Here is a 19,373-nt window from a genome sequence, read left to right as displayed (position 1 = left end):
TGTTATTTCCCATAATACTCCATTCAGCTGATCACTAAACAATTAGGTACAATGAGAGAGCGAGGCATTTGGTATTTGTTCAATACAAAGATCTGCATCCGAGATTATCCAAGACTGAGCTGAAAAACATCATCAGTGAATTCATTTACTAATCTTCCTAAAACCTCAACCACGAAATATTTTCAAGCTCTACACTTGATAGACTGCCTCCACCGCTCATCTCTAGTGATTTGTCCCCAGACCTAGCTATGGGACCCTTACTAGACAGTGTGAAATTTTAAAATACTTCTTCCTTAACATTGGTATGAAAATTGGCTTCATTATGCTATAGACTGTGGTAAATTCCTACTGGGTTTGCAAAGAAATCCTTACATTCCATTTGTGCAGAGTCCTGAATGGTGGTGGGCACACTCCCTGGAGCAGCTCCCATTATTTGGGGACTATTTTCAAGTCAGAAGCCAGTGGTGCCTTTAGATTGTTCTTTTCTTCCTGTGGCAATGTGTCTTTTGGTCATTTTGCTTCTCACAAGAGCTCAGCAGGTGGCTGTGGCAAAATGAGTAAAAATCAATTCTATTTTGGTGGTTGTGGGTAATAAAATCAGCTATTGTGATGATGGAGAGGACTTGGACGTCCCTGGCTGTAATGAGGTTTATGGATTATCTGTGCCTGGGTGATCAAGGCTCACCTTTTCTCTGTGGGAAGCTGGAAGATGTCTATGAAGGAAAAAAAATCCGGCTTTATGAATTTGTTTGGCTATCACCTTGACTGTTCACTTTTCTTTAATCATAAAAATGGTGGTAGTAAAAGCCCAAGCATGATATGTAGGTATAAAATAAGAACAAAACTTTCCCTCTCCCACAGTCCTGCTCCCAGGAAGTAATCTGATTTGGGATGTTTCTGTTTTTAAATTTCTGGTTAATGATCTCTATTGTTATCAATAGAATAGCATTTTTAGTTTTTTGACTAGGAACCAAGAATCCAGCCCACTTGAACAACCAGGCTTCTCTTCTGTTCAGCCTCATTTTAATATTGTAGCTCTTTCATAGGCTACTTTTACAATTTCAAACAGTATACTCTAAACAAATACTGTAAATGCTTATGAAAATATAATTAATATACATTCATATGTAGTATATTAGCCATCCATAATCTATTTGCATATATCTACTGTAGATTATTTTTTACTTTTTACTACGTAAGATAAATAATAAATATTTATTGTCTATCTATATTTGGTTTATAGAGTTTATCTTTAAAAAACAAAGTTAAATAAATTGTATAAATGTTCATTTAGCATAATTCAGTGTGGATGAACCTATGCAGAAGCTAATGTTTGCCCTGTATCAAAACCAGAACCCATTAAGAACTTTCTAGTGAAATGTCCCAAATCATGCTCTGTTTTTATTTGTTTTGTAAATATATAATTTTTAGTACCTTCATGCATAACATATATTAAAAGTTTCAGCATTTTGTGGATTTTATATGCAAAGAATAATAAAATTTCACTTAATTCCAAAATTACTAATACTCTGTAACAAGAGTTTATGTTCTTCTTGAAAACATTGTTTTTCAATGTCCTCTAACTACCTACTTTGATGTTGTTTAGCCCATTTTCTGGATTTATTTCTTCATAGCTTTGTCATATCTAGTTTAACTCCATAGCTCTAGAAATCTTTTTGCTGATCCTTCATGGATTTTCTTTCATTTTTTATTGCTTACCCTAGAGATACTATTTTTTTTTCAGAAACACTGGATAAAAGATTAGATATATTTGTATGACTGAAAACAATACCCTTTTCCCCTGTATTGTGTTGACATTTGGGCTGGGTATAGTATCATAAGTATATACTGAGTATATTGAATAGGTACATACATGGAAACCCATGTGGACAGGTTCTATATATTTTTTTTGTATTGTCCTTTGGTGTCGTAGATGGTGACAATTTGATCATTGGTTTTGTTAACAATATCCCCTTCTCTTTTTTTTCAAAAATTTAAACAACACTTTTCTTCCATCTTTGAAATTTGGATTCTTTTATTCCCCTTACTTCACACCGAGCTAGCACTGAATGTGAAGATTTAGATTTACATTAATTTAAATTTTATTCTTCTCTCCCATATTCATTCCTTGTAAAATATGAATTGTGCTACCCAATCCCTAATGGCTTCTTAACTGAGTGTTCCTATGCTATTTTCTACCATTTTATATGTTATTTTAAAAATCCTAAGAAAAAAAGATAATTCTACCATCGCCCACTTCTTAATATATTTTCTGTTGCAATGAGAAAATGCCCAATGCTGGGTATCCTATACACAAACAAGGTATAAGACCATATTGTAGGTCTTTATGTCTAAGACCATGGTGCTGTCAACTACTTGGCTTCTGTGAAGGCCTTGTGCATATGTATCACATGATGAGAGTGCATATACAAAGAGAATGTTTGTGGGAAGTAGAGAGATTTTATAACAACTTACTCTTTCATAACTAATTTAGGTCTAACTTGTAAGATCCAATACAGTTTCCTGAGAAACACATGAATCCACCCATGACAATTGTATCTTCTCTGAAACATCTTTCAATAAACTTTATCTCTTAAAACTTCCATCATCCTGGAGACCAGTCATCCAAGCATATGAACCACATGAGAGAACCCTTTATTTAAAAAAAAAAAATTAAAAAGGCAATTACACTTTATATTCCTCAAGTCTCTTTCATATTGACTGGTTTATTTATTTTGAAATAGCAGTGCTTTTTACTTTTTGCAATTTCTAATTTTGTGAATTTCTCTGAACACACTAAATAAAATGTTTTCAAATTTTGAATCATTCCTTATTAAGATCAGTAGTTTTAGTACTTCCCTAACCCTACTTTGGTATAGCTATTTTTTCCCTCAAAATCTAAATCTCATCAATTCTAATACATCCATTCTTCTGAAACCAACATTTTAATACTTCAAAGATCATGATTCATCTTTGAATTAATAATATTTTACACCATAATTGAAATGCGTTATTCTCAAATGGTATATAGAATAGTATGTTCTATTATAGATTTCACATCTGCTTATAATTAAACAAATTGCCAATTGGCAATCTGTAGATAGGTTTTATATCTATACATGTTTTGTCATCTGCTTTGGGCTTTTAGACAGATATTTAGACTCACATACCCCCGGATTTGAGCTGTTGACAGTGGGTTTTGATTGGCAACTTTCAGTTGAGGTTGTATGAGTGGAGAAAGCACAAGGGCAGATGGAGAAACCTTTGTTCTAGAGTGTGAGGCACAAAATAGCCATTCATCTTTGAAATCCAGGATCTCATTCTGACACTAAGTTTTTATACTACATGCTGAGACAGAGGTTAAGAAGCAAACATTAATTATTGTTACTGTTCTCTAAGACACTTGCCATCTGGACTTTGCCTTACTCCTGGTGATGATTCATCTTGTCAACTAGACAGGAGCTAGAATCACTTAGAAGTAATTTTTTTTTTCCTGTGGATACCTATAAGGGTATTCCCAGAGAAGTTTATGAGGACCAACCCTGAGTGTGGGTAGCATCGTTCCATGGGAGGGTGGTCCTTGATTGAATAAAAGAAAATGGTGAGGATGGCACTAGAATTAATGTCTCTCTCTATATTTCCTGGGTGTATATGCAATGTGACTGGCTGCTTCACACTGCTGCCATGGCTAGAGCTACTATTTTCCCCACCATGAGCCTAATAAAGTCTATCTTCCTTCCTTCCTTCCTTCCTTCCTTCCTTCCTTCCTTCCTTCCTTCCTTCCTTCCTTCCTCCCTCCCTCCCTCCCTCCCTCCCTCCCTCCCTCCCTCCCTCTCACTACCCCTTCCTTCCTTCTCTCCCTCCTTTCCCTCCCTCCCTTTGTTCCCTCCATCTTCTCTCTTTCCCTCCCTCCATCCTTTCAACAGATATTCTGTCGCATCAACAAATACACTTCCCATTCTTAAGCTCACACGAGACTTAATTGTCTTTGGATGGTTTGAATACAAGCAGATCTCCCACCAGAGTGACAGCATTTTCATGTGCTGCTTTGACTCATGCTGTCTACTCTGATTTACCTGTCGGTAGTATCAGAATGACCAGTGTTCCTTCTTCAGTTAGCTTACATCAGTAGGTATCAAACTTGTCCGCATACTGCAATCATCATGACTGCATCAAAACCCACTGACCTCTGTATCTCTCTCCCAGAGATTTTTCCCCCCTGGGTTGGGATGGTTAAACCTAAATCTTAGGAAAGTTTAAGAGCTATCTGCTTAGAGCAGCTCTGAAATTGAAAACATCAAGAGGAAGCAGGATACAGTATTGATCGCAACTCTGTAGCCAAATAGCCTGAGTGTATTTCCCAGGTTTTTCACTTAATATTGTGTGACTACAGGCAACTGCATTTCTCTGTGCATCAGATTTAAATTGTTGGTATAACTCCAGTATACTGGCAATTTGAGGAAACTACAAATTGGGCTGTAACTATAATAATAATGGTCCATGAGATTTTTTTGTAGATTTAATAAATTGATATTAAACAATACTTATATTATACTGCTATGTAAGGATAAAATAAATATATCAGTTACTGAGAGTAATTCTTATCTCGTAAAATCTTGGTCTCTTACTCTTCAAAATTCTAAATGCTTTGCTTTTTCAGTCCATCCTCAGCTTTCAGCATTTTCATAAGTATCCTAGACTCCATAGTCCATACTTTTTGCAACATCCTTAAGTCCTTAGCCCTGTTGTTTTGCTGGACACAGCCATTCATTAACTCATCCTTATTGTTCTATTCCTCAGACTATTGAACATTGTTGAGAAAAAAATGGTGTCATTTCAAGTTTAGAGTCTCATACCCAGTGCTACAAAGGAGAGCAGCATTACCCTGACAATTTTTCACCTGAGTTTGGTGGATTCTTGCATGCCCTACAGGTTCATTTAAACCTCTTCTCTTTCTACAAACTGCTTGATAGGGTTACTCTCACTCCTAGGAAATGTCTTTGTCTCCTATTAAATGAGCAAAGACTCTCAACAAGCGACCCTAGCTTTCTCCATGTAGATCAGTCTGTGCTCTCTGTGTTCCTTCTCCTTCTAGACCCAAGAACATCACACTTTCTGCTCAGGAAGAAGTTGTTTTCTCTTTTCCTCTTCCTCTGTGTTCTCACATTCTTTTACCTGGATTATTTTTCATTTTAATTTTTTTATTACGTCTTTATTTCATTTACATTTCCAATGTTATCCCACCCGCTCCCCCACCCACTCCCCCACCCACCCACTCCCACTTCTTGGCCCTGGTGTTCCCCTGTACTGAGGCAGATACAGTTTGCATGACCACTGGGCCTCTCTTTCCACTGATGGCCGACTAGGCCATCTTCTGATACATATGCAGCTAGAGACACGAGCTCTGGGGGGGGGGGGGGTATTGGGTAGTTCATATTGTTATTTATAAGCATGTTTAACCTTCTCATGGTGAAATCCTTCTTGCTTAAAAACTACCATCCCTGTGTCCTTCCCATCACAGCTAAACTATTTGAGGAATGTAGTATACTTATCTTCTACCTTGTCTCAGTGTCTTTCTCTTTGTTCTGTTGAAATTAAATGACTCTGTCACAAGCCAATAAAGTTTCACGATGACATAACCTCCAAATGCATTGATTTTTCTCCCCTTAGTTTTCATCTCATTTGCTTGTATATAGCAATGGATACAATACATATTTTCCTGTCAAGTGGTGCTTTTCCTGTGTCTTCTAAAACATTGTTCTCCTCTGTTTTTTCCCTTTAATGCTCCCTTTCAGACTTGTCTGTGGGTTTGTTTGCTTGCCTCCTTATTTACTATTGGTGTGCCATATCATGTGGCCTTCCTACCTCTGGATTTCTCCTCTAGTGCATTATATTTAGTAACTGCTGTGAATAACTTGTACCTATAGCCTCAAACTTGTCCTAATCCCTCATTTCTTTAGATTCAATTGCCTAACAATATTTTTCCATTTGGAAGTTCTGAGCAACTACTGAAATTGAGGGGGTCTTTTTGCCCCTCACCAATCTTGTCTTCTTTAACATATTAGTGAATGGTTGTAGTAATTAGCAGGTGACCATTTAGTGAGTAACTTCTAAGACACTCACTAAAGAGTGACTCTAGACAGGCTTCTGCATCCTGTAGCTTCTACTTCTGGAGCCATTCTCTTTGGCCCAGTGATGCAGCCCAGTGTGAAGAAAGAGGGAGAGCAGCTCCATTAAGTGTTCTGAAGGTAACAGCCCATCCTGTGCTGGAGGAAAAGCAAGCTACACTTCCACACACTGATGGACCGTTTAACTCCCATTCAAAGGCATGGAAGTTGCTATTGGGAAAGAAAAATAAAAAGAATATTATATTTCAAGAGAGTACAAATCCAAATGTGTTACTTTTATTTTTAGTAAGTGTAATTATGGCTCTTAAGAGATATCCCAGGCCAGCATGATTGTCACTTGGAACTCAGCAGAAGCACAGACTCTTGTTCCTTCTTCCAGATGTGCTGAAGATTGGGTGGGCAGAGATCGGTGGTGTATTGGATGATGCACCCTGGACAGTTTTCATGTGGGTCAAAGTTTGAGAACTTCTGGCCTAGATGCATATCTCTGATATAGTGGTATTGAGGAATAGTTCATCAAAAATAAGAATGAATACTGATATAAAATAGAAAGACTCTCAATTGCTATAAAAGACAAAGTGGAAATCTCTATGAAATGTGTTAAATCAGAATTCTTTCCAGATAGTCATTCTCTCCTTGCCAGAGAAAGTTTGGGGTTACCTGTGTCTTGGGCTCTGAGCCCCTGACTAGTTTTGAAGAGTATGGGCTCCCTTTCCATCTTCACCTAGCACTTTTTATTCCCCAGTCTTCCAAATGCTCACAACACCCTGGATCAGTCCCTGGATACCAACTAGAGAGTTTGCAAGGAGCTTGGCTTGAGGATATCTGTGAGGCGTTCGAGCGGGAACTGATGAGTGTTCTAAGTCCATATATAGGCAACATGGGTGATAATGGAAATATGTGGGTCTGGCTGTAACTTTTGCTATATCCCGTACATGGCAGGTATGAACTAGCATCACATACTTTCTTGCATATTATTCTTGATTCTATGTGGAGCTCTGTGGCCACCAGTGGTTTAGAAGAATGGAAAGAAACCATCCCTCCCCACTCCTTAGAATGACATGGTAAGCTGCAATCTGTAGTCTAGAGTAGAAGATAAATGGCTGGCATCATAACATCCAGACTTGAATTCATAACTGTTTCTTGGGGGTTAGCATGCCATCAGGGTAGCATTGCTGAGGAGATTTTTATAATGTTCCCCAGTCAATTGACCCTAACTGGTTTCTCTCACAGAGCCATGAAACAAAACCCAGCCCCTTTATGTGGCTCTCTCACAAAGATAGAACCTCATTCTAAAGGGAGATGTCTAAACCTTGGGTGACATAGTAAATACAGCTAGGGAAATGGGTTTTATATTCAATTAAAAATAACTTCTTACAGTTGCTTTGAGAGCAAAATTTCATTGTTGTGTCTGACAGATACAACTGTGAGGAGCTGAGGTTTTCAGGGGAACTATTTTTTCTTATGCTGGGGAGCCTGTAAGTCTTCTATACCGTGAATCATTGCAGCCATACAAAATACTGGGCTCATGAGCCTCAGAAGTGCTGAAGGCAAATGATATATCACAGAGCCCTTGCATGTCAAGAGGCAGAGTTGGTGGTTATTGGAATTCCCACACTGGTTAGCATTTCTGGGTTTGTTATAGATGGCTATAATATAGTGCACAAAAAGACAACTGGAGATATAGGCAGGTGTCATGTCTCCGTGGCTATGAGGTTATTGGGAAAAGAGCTGCCTGTATCATAATGCTAGAAACAGAATAGAAACACTAGCCAGGAGAGCTTCAAGGAGAAATGGTTATGATAGCTATGTAATATTAAACATGGGTGGGGTTTCTAAGTGAATTTTCCATCCTCAACTCTGCTAAAACCAGCACTCTCTCCTTTAATCTGATGGACATCAGCCAGGGTAAGGAAGAAGAAAGGAAATGTAACTGTTTCCTGAAAAACAAAGTTTCCCCACCCACTTTGCCATGGAAACTAGTGTAAAAGATTATCACAATAGCAGAAAACTTCAAACACAGATTTATGGGGTTTCTGGAGTTGATGGCTTTTGTACTCCAACTCAGGTTATTAGGTAGTCACTGATGTCTATGGAGCTCAATATCCCACCAAGAGAAAACGTGTATAACCTATTCTCATGGGCATAATCGAGAACGGTCATAATGAGACAGTGGTAAGAAAGGTCCAATATCCCACAATGTCTTTCCTGGACATCTTCAGTGAGGGTCTTTTAAGCTTAAAATGCTCCCAGGATTACTGAGGATCTCTGTGGGAGTGACAGGTCTGGAAGCAGGAAGTGCATTTTATTATTGACTACTGAACTACCAGAGATCATTGTTTTGATGTTGTTTATTGATGGTGTGTATCCTGGAGGTTGATTACCCTGGGCCAGAAATGGGTATGTCTTGGGCCAGATTGTCTTCTTTTGTTCCTTTGTGTATGCATGTGCATGTGTGTACATGTTAGTGTTCTGTATGGTATTAGGAAATGAATATAAGCTTTGTGGGTGTTAGACAAATACTCTACCATACAGACAAATCCTAGTTACCCTATTATTTTTATTTTGACAAAGGATTTTGCTAAATTGCTCAGGCTGGCTATATCTCAGGCTATAGAAAAAGCTAGCCTTGAACATGAGATGCTCTAGCCTCTGTCTCCCAAGTACTTTGGGTCACAGACCTTATCTACCAGGCCCTACTGGACTGGAATTGCTAGAAATAAAAATGGCTTCTGGTCAGTTATAAAAATCACTGAGTTAGTTATAGCCAATTTGGAAAGCAAGCATGGAGTCCCATTGTGAGTTGTAAATGAGGGTGACTTGTTCAAAATGATGGGCCTACTCTGGAGAGCATGCAAACTGGAGGTCTTCTGTTTTCCTTCTTCACGGTCAGTTCTTTGATGCCTACAGGGAACTCAAGACACACCATGATGTTCTATTTCTTTTCTAGAGACTGTGCCTTGGCTACTGGTAAGTCAATAAGGCAATGACAGGAAAGCTGCTAAGGTGGCCCAGCAGGTAAAGGTACCTACTGTGAAGCTTGACAACCTTTATGAGCCTCAGGACCCATAGGATGCAGAGAGAGAGCCAACACCCACAAGTAATGTCCTGACCTCTAGACATATGTCATGGTACACCTCCCCTGACCCCCAAAAGAGGTAAATAAAAATCCAACTAAAAATTAAAATAAGTAACATTTAAAAAAAGAAAATGAAGTGAAATAAATAAAGAAATGGAGAATAGAAATTTAAATTAAGAACAATATTCTTAGAATTTTACTGAAATGTAGAATGTACAATGTGTTCAGGATGTGAACACAAGGAGACTTGATGACCCTGATGGTTTGGATCTGGAACTGTCACACTGTGAGGATCTGAGGGAGAAGTTTCCAAGTATCTGCATATTTCAGAATGGGTGTGCTCTTTTGTGTTCCTCACCATACTCCTCACTGATTAGGAAAGTGGTTCTGAGAACTGATGCTGCGATTCTCAACACAGTCCTCAGAGCTAAAGACCAAATACCTGTGCATGGCATATAAGGTCCCTTCAGTCAAAGCCTTGAGACTCTCTGTGGTCTCAGCTTTCTGCAAATTTGTAGTTTCCCAAATGGTTCCCGGACCATTGAAAGCACAAGATATAAAGGCTTGCAAGACAGTCTACTATCTGAATCATACTTTCTGAAAAATAAAATAAAATAAACTATAAAGATCCAGTTCTCCTTCCCCAGACAGAACAGCTACTGTTCATACTTCTATAATAGCATCCAGCCATTTGAATCCCTTGTACAAGAACCATGCCGTTCTCCTAGGTACCTACAGCCTAAAGTCTGAAGTATCTATGAAGCACCCAATAAACATGGAATGAATAAACCATTGAGCAAATAGGAACCTGAGATGCAACAAATATAATTTCTCTACCCAGGAAATTTTGTAGAGTGGAGCCCAGGGATGATAATGAAATATAGACAGCTTGGCCCCCTGTCTCCTCAACAGCCTGCTACAAGTTCTACCTCAGATGAGCATTTTTGTTTTGCATCGAGTATCTATAGCTATATATAAAGTGAACGCCTGGTGAGTGGGTGGAGAATGGTGCTCACTCCTATTTAGTGAAATGTGAATATGTCAGAATCACAGAAAATAGAAAGAACGAGGTCTATGCAAAGCTGTCAGTTTCCATGCCTGTCTTTAAAATCTGAGATGGTGCCGAGATGGTTCGAAGTTAATATTCACATCCATTTTATCGCATCGAATAAGATCATTAGCGAACAGTGTTTGAATGCTAGCTATTTCCTGACTGACAATAGCCATCCGGTGGTGCCCACTTCCCCATATGCTTGGGACTGATAGAATTCTGATAGTCTGAAAACAGTGGGAGGAAGGAAGTAATTAAAACTGGAGGGGAAGCTGCGGGCAAGGGATAGGCACCAATTTTATCTCACACAAGAGTATCCCTGTACCTATTATTTTAAAATGTATGGGTGGGACAGTAATACTATTTTTAAGCCCATTTTATGACCTCAAGTTAGCAAACAGTCTTCCTTCATGGAATGTCTCAGAAACCCCTGAGGGTGGGCACTGGTGTTTAAAATAAGCTTATGTCGTAGATTAAGAAAACAGGAAGATGTTAGGTCTGAATACTACACATGTAGAGGAAACTGGAAAGGCTGGCAGGGTAAGCCTGAGTTTTGTATCCCAACCTAACAGTAATTTATTTGCTTCTCAGCAACCCAAGCAATACCTGGCTGTCAGCAGCCACTGCCCTTACTCAGTGTGGGAGGGCAGGGCATGGAAGGTGGGATGGTGACCTGACATCAGCATCTCTGAGTGCTGCAGAATCTCCTTGGGCAGCAGCTTTGCACAGGAAGATGGAGGAAAAGAAGGTGCTAGGCAATAATATATGAGTATTGGAATGTCAAAGCAAAATGCCTTAAATTGCACTGTGTGCACATGGTGTGGTATGCCATGTGAGCTCTGCGTGTGTGTATGTGTTTGTGTGTGTGTATGTGTGTGTATGTGTGTGTGTGTGTGTGTTGCAGTTTGTTGTAGGTATTGCATCCATCTTATTGTTTTCCCCGGGGAAACAATTGTTTTCCCCAGCCTCACTGACCTGTGAACTCCCCAGAAATACCCAGGCTGGAAGGCCAGGGAGCTCAGAAGGTCTCCATCCCCCAATGCTGTGGTCACACTCTCTCATACCCAGCTTTTACTCTGAGTGTTGCAGATTCAATCTCAGGTCCTTGTGATTGCCTAGCAAGCACACTGACTCTTTGAGCTATCATCTCAGCCCCTGAAATTACAGTTTTAATTTGAGGACTAACCAATTATAGGAATTATATTATTCATTCAATTTCTGTGTTGTTCTTTCTCACCATTTGGTTAAAGTTACAGCTGCTCCTGTTCTTGGGTGTAGGGTGTGATTACTTTGATGATAGGCGTACAAGACTGATAGGTTCTTTAGGATTCAGTGGTGTTTCTCTCTGTGCACAGACTGAGTGGAGAAGGATCTAATTCTATAGCAGGAAGGTGCCCCGAGACAATGTCTCAGTCCTTATATGAAATATTCATATGGTGTCCTATAACTACCCCTAATATCCATTTGGGTTTTATATCTTCCTATGAAGCCACTGAGATTTTGGAGTTTACCTGTTATAGCAGAGATCTATATCCCTGCTTCAGAACCTTTCACAATTATGGCTCTGATGATCCTGCTTACCATGTTCTCCGATGCCCCCCATCATTCTTGGAGCATCTTCCTGTCGTTACCCCTCCCGTTTGGGGCATGCAAACAATCTAATCATTCAGAATGTCAAAAATGTTCTTGTGGCTAGAATAGTAATGGCACTTAAATGGCTCAGGGGTCAACAGAGACACTCTTTTTTTTTTTGTTTTGAGAAAAGGTAAGAGAATTGAAGAAACATAATGAACAGGGTGTTTAGTCATTATAATATTCTCCCCCACAATGATGCATACATGTCGTTTTCATAAAATTTCCATGTCCAAGTTCAGGCAGTCTTCATTTTTGATCTTGAAAACACTTGGATTTAATTAAAATAATGGGCAATTTAAGCAGTTTTGAACTTTCAATCTAAGGTGGGGATGATGGAATAACTAAGGGATTAACACAAGTACTGAATTCCTTGCAAACCTAGAGTATAATCCTGGAATCTAACATTGAAGAAGGACTAGACATGCAGACATGCTGGGGGGAGAACTTCCTAATGGTCTATTGTTTATTTGACTTTCAGTATTTGGGTTGTCATTTGTTTGTTTTGGTGGTTGTAGGAACTGAACCTAAGGCTTTATATATACTAAGGAAGCATTCTATCTCCGAGCTACATCCCTAGCCTGCTTCCCTTTTTAAGGTGAAGTCTTATTCCAGCTGGACTTTCACTCATTCTGTGACCCAGGCAAGCCTTGAATTGTGATTGCCTTGAATCAGCCTCCCTGAGTCAGGATTTTAGGTCTGCATCATCAAGCCCTGCTGCATATTTGAATGAGAGGCTACAAGTCCTCTCATTCACCTGAGTAAGATGAACTAGGCCACTGTGCCCCAGTCTAAAGGGAGTGTCACCTCTAAAGATTAATAGTCTACCAGGTACATTTGGACTCACTTGTTGTCAATCTGCCTTTTCTATTGCTTCTACCCAAGGATAAAAGAGGGATCCTTCCATCAATAATGATGATCTTCAGCCTTCTATATGTTCTCACATTTCTACTGCCTGTGTGGGGCACCTCTGGGTATGTAGCAAAAAAGTCCTCTTAAGGGTAGCCCTGCTCAGGCATGCTGAGTGAAAGAACTTGTACGTATAGCTATATGCAGAATGCTGAGCCTGAACAACACAGTCAGCTATGGGATGGCCACTGGCTGACTCAGATAGAAAGAAAAGAATTCTGCCTACTCATTTCTGCCAGAAGCTATTGGTAAACTATCAGAGTCCCAGAAACAAATTTCAGTTGCTCCCCCAGCCCCAACTTCTGATTTTTCAGGGAGATTCTCCTGATTGTTCTGAGTGGCCCATCTTCTGGGACATGTTAATCCTCAGAGGCAGTTGCTAAAACATGCCTTTGACTTCTTCTCTTCCACCCTTTATATCTATTATTTAAACTTGTGTTTCCATGAGGACACTTCTATTCCTCGTGCACACAGCGGTCTACTGTTTCTACTGGATTTCCTACCAACTCTTCCTCCATCTCAGAGGGATGTTATACAAGACTGGAGGAAGTTCTCTTTACTGACAGTTTGAAATAAAAAAAAATTACAGGAAAAGTACTACTCGTCTTAAATAACATCATTACTAGCAAGCACATTCTCTTCCCTGTAAATCCTCTGGCTTTTATTTACTTATTTATTTGTTAACTTATTTGCTTATTCATTGATATTGATGTTGAGCTTAGCCTGCGGTGTACACGAGCTAATGGAATATAAACACATTCTCCCACCTCTGGAAATATTGGAAAACATTTCAAAGATTTGGTCAATTGTTTTTGTTAGTTTTTCTTGCCACGAAAATGGTACAATTTTCACTGTGTATATATACATATACATATACATATACATATACATATACATATACATATACATATACATATACATATACATATACATATACATATACATATACATATACATATACATATACATATACATATACATATACATATACATCATATACAGATACAGATGCAGATACATACATATATATATATATATATATATATATATATATATATGTATATATATATATATGTATGTATTTATATATATATAAAATTTGTCATTATTCTACCCAGGAATTAGCAGACAGATGGAGCAGAACCAAGAGGAACCAAAGCATCTGCAGCCAGCACTCTATCATGTTGCCTGTTGTCACTAAGATCCTAGGCAGGTTTGTGTAAGCAAAAGCTGATAAAATATGACTCAGTCATGAACACAAGTGAAGAGTATGTGAAGGGGAGGTAGACATATTTATTGGGTCAATCTCTTGGGTTTCCAGTGGTTACAACTGTATTTGCTCTGATGTAATAGGGCTTTTCTTCCCCCCCCCCCCGAAATCCTAGGGCACTCACAAGTCCCTGAAACAGGACTGTGATGCTGTGGAGAGGGAAGGATTTGCATCTTGGTTGAGATTGACAGGGACTACTAGCCTGAGATCTCTAAAAGAGCCAGGACAATGGTGAGCACCTACTGTCTGCATTTACAACAGCTCAGCATCTCACAAGTAGGCTATTTTTCATGTATACTCTGCATGGCCACCCACTGAGAACAAACTGAGTTTCTCTTTTCCTTTTTAATCCTAGTTGAACCCCCAGCAGATTAGCTTCTCAGCAGCATAATTTATAAGGAGCAAGGTCCTTTTACAAACTTCCCCATGCAACCTGAAGATGCCCTTGCACATGATCTTTGTGCCCTCTGCGACATTTCTTAGATTCTCTAGTTCTTACTCAAAGCCTCTGAATTATCCCTTCTCTGTGAGGTAAGCTGAGGTCAACCTTCCTGCCAGCTTTATGCTAACCCCTACTCTGGCTTAATTATATTGGCAGTTCTCATCCCAGCTCTCAGCTTTATTTTGGAAAGGGCTATCTGATTTTCTTAACTTACTCTTCTTTTTAATCTTTCTCCTTCTTATTCACCAAGTTACTAGTAACCTATGCCATTGTACCACTGAAAGGTAGTTCTCCAAAAGTCCCTTGTGTACTTTGGCACATCTTGGGAGGATTAGAATGTAAGAGTAAGAGTCCTTTGTTTTCTGCTTTGCCTATCAAGCATGTTTGTTTCTTGTTGTAAATAGCCTTGGAAACCAGAAGCATTGTCTTGTTCTAGAGCAAAGGCAGGCTTCTTTGTTGTCTGTTGGAATAATGATAATGTCTTCCTCTGGGGCAAAGACTGGATAAATTGGCATTTAATCAACTTCAGAAGACTTTTTCTTAATTTCAGTGTCCCTTACATGTGACAGAACCCAGGGTGTCTACCTCACTGTATTTCTCTATGCCTATGTCATTCTGGAGATATTAGAAGACAGAGCTGGCACAGGCATGAATCTTGTGCTACCTGCTGCTCTGTGGGTAATGACCCTCTGTGTCTCTGACAGAGTCTCAGGCTTCTGCCAGCATCTATAAAATAAACTCTTGCATTTTTAACAACATTTGACATGTTTTTATCTCCCGTAAGTTATAATTAGCCATAAACTAATATCTATAAGTACACATGTTTATATTTATCATATATCTTTTTAAAACATGGTTGTAAAACAGTATATCCATGGTACACTCCGTTGCTATAAATTCCTTGCCCAATAAAAAGCTGTTGAATGACTGAGTGGATTTAAAATTGTAAAAAAAGATTATATACTATCTGCTATAAAATGTTGAATACTTTTATACTTGTGGTTACTGCCAATACTCTCACTAGATGAGAAGAAAGTCAATATGAAGTTCAGCTGCCCAAACCAGCAAGCTAATTCTAGTGAATATATCCTAGAAGTGGATGTTCTGGTTTACAAGAACAAACAAAACATCTCATTTTTTGACTGCCCAAGCCTCTGTAGTCTTGGACACTCTCATGCATAGCTCCATCAACCCTGAATATTAGAGAACCTATTGAAGTGTGTGTGTGTGTGTGTGTTTGCACACATGTGTGTCCTGCTGTTTTCAAGGAAGACTTAGGCCATTAAACTTTAACCATAGAAATAAAAAAATCTAATCAGAAAATATTAAATGAACACTGGATGTGGTAGCACACGCCTGTAATCCCAGCACTCAGAAGGCAGAGGCAGGAGAATCTCTGTGAGTTCAAAGCCAGCCTGGTCTTCATAGTGAATTCCAGACCAGGCAAGGCTACATAATGAAACTCTGTCTCAAAAAAAATATTAATTGATAGAACTCAATTAAGAATTAAAGAATCACAGAGAAGCCAGAGGTCTGGGGCTGTAAAATATCAATATTAATATTCTAACGTGGCTTAGGAAACTCATCCACCTTCATCTTAGTTCTTTCTGGCTTTTTAGTCCTTGCTTTTACCACATTAATAGAATAATCCATTTTTGTCTCTCTTCTGATACTATACTCTAAGTTTTTTTCTACTAGCCTTCTGCTATCCCTTGGTTTGGTTTTTGTGGGAAGCCACATGTGCCGTTGCAGAGTGGCACAGGCTTCTGCTGGCCACCACGCATACATAGGCAGGAAAGTTTTTTGCCAAGATGAGGTTTTGAGAATTAACCAAAATTAACCAATCAGATGAGAGAGAAGTTGACCAATCAGATGAGAGAAAAGTTAACCAATCAGAAGAGAGAGAAGTTAACCAATCAGATGATAGAGAAAGTAACCAATCAGATGTAGGAATGCAAATGAGGTGGTAAGCATCAACCAAGCACAACACAATCCGGGTGTGAGACAAGCCTCTCCTAGGCCTATATAAAGCAGCACCAGCGCTGGGCTCAGGGTCTTTTCTCCTCTACAATCAAGCTCTCCCAATAAACGTGTGCAGAAGCATCCTGTCGTTCTTGCTGGTCGAGTCGGAGCGAGCAAGAGGTTTTATCTCTCACAGAATGTCATTTTGGAGAGTTTTGTCTTAGTGTTCTGCTTTTCCTGGTGCTGACCTGACAGGGTTTCTACATACCTAGCCCTAGTACAGTCTAGGGAACTGCATCTGTGCTTCTAAACACAATCCCTCCCCCTATCCCCTACCCTCTCACCAATGACTTTAGTGTAAAACAGTTGTAGAGCCCAGTTCTAAGCCTTTCTACCACTCTACATCAATTCTGAATTTAAATGTGCCAGGCAGATTCATAATCCTAGTAGGTAGTGTTTGTTCTATTAGCTTCTCTCCATGACATCCTGGTTGCTCCCCCACTGCTACATTTTAGAAAACAGAGGAGATTTGGCTAGGACCATGTTAATGTTATCATTTTTAAAACTAGAGTTAGGATCCAGGTGTTCCAAGTCTTTATTGGTGGGTATTAGATTGACTAACCAGGTGTGGACAACTCCAGATATCCTTTAGTAAAACCTGTATGCACAGTAGACCCAGTAGAGAAAAATAGGAGGGGAAAACTAAAAAGCACACTAACATGTCCTAGAAGATGGGCCACTCAGAACAATCAGGAGAATCTCCCTGAAAAATCAGAAGTTGGGGCTGGGGGAGCAACTGAAATCTCATAGTTTACCAATAGCTTCTGGCAGAAATGAGTAGGCAGAATTCTTTTCTTTCTATCTGAGTCAGCCAGTGGCCATCCCATAGCTGACTGTGTTGTTCAGGCTCAGCATTCTGCATATAGCTATACGTACAAGTTCTTTCACTCAGCATGCCTGAGCAGGGCTACCCTTAAGAGGACTTTTTTGCTACATACCCAGAGGTGCCCCACACAGGCAGTAGAAATGTGAGAACATATAGAAGGCTGAAGATCATCATTATTGATGGAAGGATTAGGGTTAGGAGTTGTCATGGCAACCTCAAGCTCCCTACAGAAAACAAACTCTTCCTCACCAAGTGGTAGATGAAGAGCACCTTTCCTGTGAGTCTCCACAGGGACAGTGGGTGGGTTTTAGATTAAATATGTAGCCTTGTTCCAGGGTCATAGCTGTAGAGCTGGGCTCCCTTTATTTATTCAGGATGCAGTACATCCCTGCTGAGTGTGACAGGGCTTCCAGTGACTGTGAAGCTTGAGCAGAAGAAACCCACCGTGTCCTAAAAATAGGTAATCACCAATCAACCACGTTCACTCATCAAATATTTCTCATGTAAACCAGAGAAGCTGAAGGAGAGTCATTTTACAGTAGTGGAGTTTACATTTCAGTTACTTTAGGAGATGGCAATCAAACCAGAGAAAGTAGCATTACACCATGGTGTTTATTGGCCTTCAGAGCATTGGCTAGAGGATCTCTTCCAAGTTGCTAGTGGAGTGCTGTGTAGACGGCTTTCAGGGTTCTCTACCTTCATCTTTCTGTAACTTGACACCTGAGTGGGGTGTATGATCACGTGATTGTCTGACTTGGCTAATTAATTCATAAAACATGTGTTGAAAGTCTATTGTGTACTAGTTACTATACAATATGATAAGGGTGTGTGGATAATAGTAAGAAAAAAAACAGCCACCTTCTCTGTAAGTTTTTGATAGGGAAGGGGAGGCCGTAAGTGACAATTTCAAGACATGGTGATGAGTGTTGCTGCCATTACTGAGGCAGTTAGTGTATTTACTTACAGAAGAGGAAGTGCCCATATCTGTACAGGCCAGGAGTGACTGAAGTCATGAAGAAAGAGATGATGTGTCAGCTCACTTTTGAAAGATCTAGTAAGAAATTGTCAGTTGTAAAAAAAAAAAAATATATATATATATATATATATATATATATATATATATAAATGAAAAGTAGGATACTGGTAGAAGTGTGTGTGTGTATGTGTGTGTGTGTGTGTGTGTGTGTGTGTGTGTGTGTTCTGACACTTTTTGAACACTAGGGAATGGTTATGATCAAGGAACTTTGGTATAATTGCAAGAAAGGCAATCAATGAAGGAATGATGTATGTTCTGCTATACAAATAGATTGGTGCCTTGTCCTGTTTGGCATCTGGTAGAATATGGGGTCAGACGAAGAGACCCACAGCCAGATATTATGTGAGAAGAGTCTCAACTGGAAATCTCCATTGGGTCCCTTCCTCCAGAGATGATGGTCCCCCAGCAGAAGTGAGGAAGGAAAGATCATAGAAGTTAGGATCAGAGGTGTTGGAGGAGACCAGGAGAACATGACTTCTGGAATCTAAGACTGAAACAGCAAGCATGAGACCTGCATGGGCCTGCACCAGGTCCTCTGTGTTATATGTTATGACTGTTAGCTTGCTATCTTTGTGGTACTGCTCACAGTAGGAGTGGGAATATCTCTGATTCTGTTGCCTGCTCTTGGGACCCTTTTCCTTCTATTGGGTTGCCTTGTCCAGCCTTGATATGAAGGCTGATGCCTTATCTTAGTGTGTCTTGTTTTGTCATCTTTGCCTATCATTTCCTGGAGACCTGTTCCTTTCTGGAAAGGAGGCAGAGTGGGAGTGGATACAGGGGAGCTTGGAGGGAGTGGGGAGGAGTGGCAGGAGAGAAAACTTTGTTCAGGATGCATGAGAAAAGAGTCTATTTTCAGTTTTAAAAAAGGGATGTGATTTATGACTCAATGCTAACATAGTTTATTGCTAAGGATAATATTAGAATTGTAGTCCAGTGGTCGAGTATTTGCCTAGCCTAAGCAAGGCTTGGCTTCTATTC

General features: G+C 39.5%; 1 long non-coding RNA gene across 1 annotated transcript in view; it reads left to right on the top strand.

Moving 5' to 3' along the window:
- Positions 1-19,373, top strand: part of LOC115029568 (uncharacterized) — a 171,454-nt gene that overhangs the window by 114,738 nt on the left and 37,343 nt on the right. The window lies entirely within an intron of this gene.

This window comes from Mus caroli, unplaced genomic scaffold, assembly GCF_978045245.1.
Source record: "Mus caroli unplaced genomic scaffold, Mus_caroli_1 scaffold_17, whole genome shotgun sequence".
NCBI lineage: Eukaryota > Metazoa > Chordata > Mammalia > Rodentia > Muridae > Mus > Mus caroli.
The sequence above is the reverse complement of the archived record's forward strand: the minus strand, read 5'-3'. Positions and strand labels throughout refer to the sequence as shown.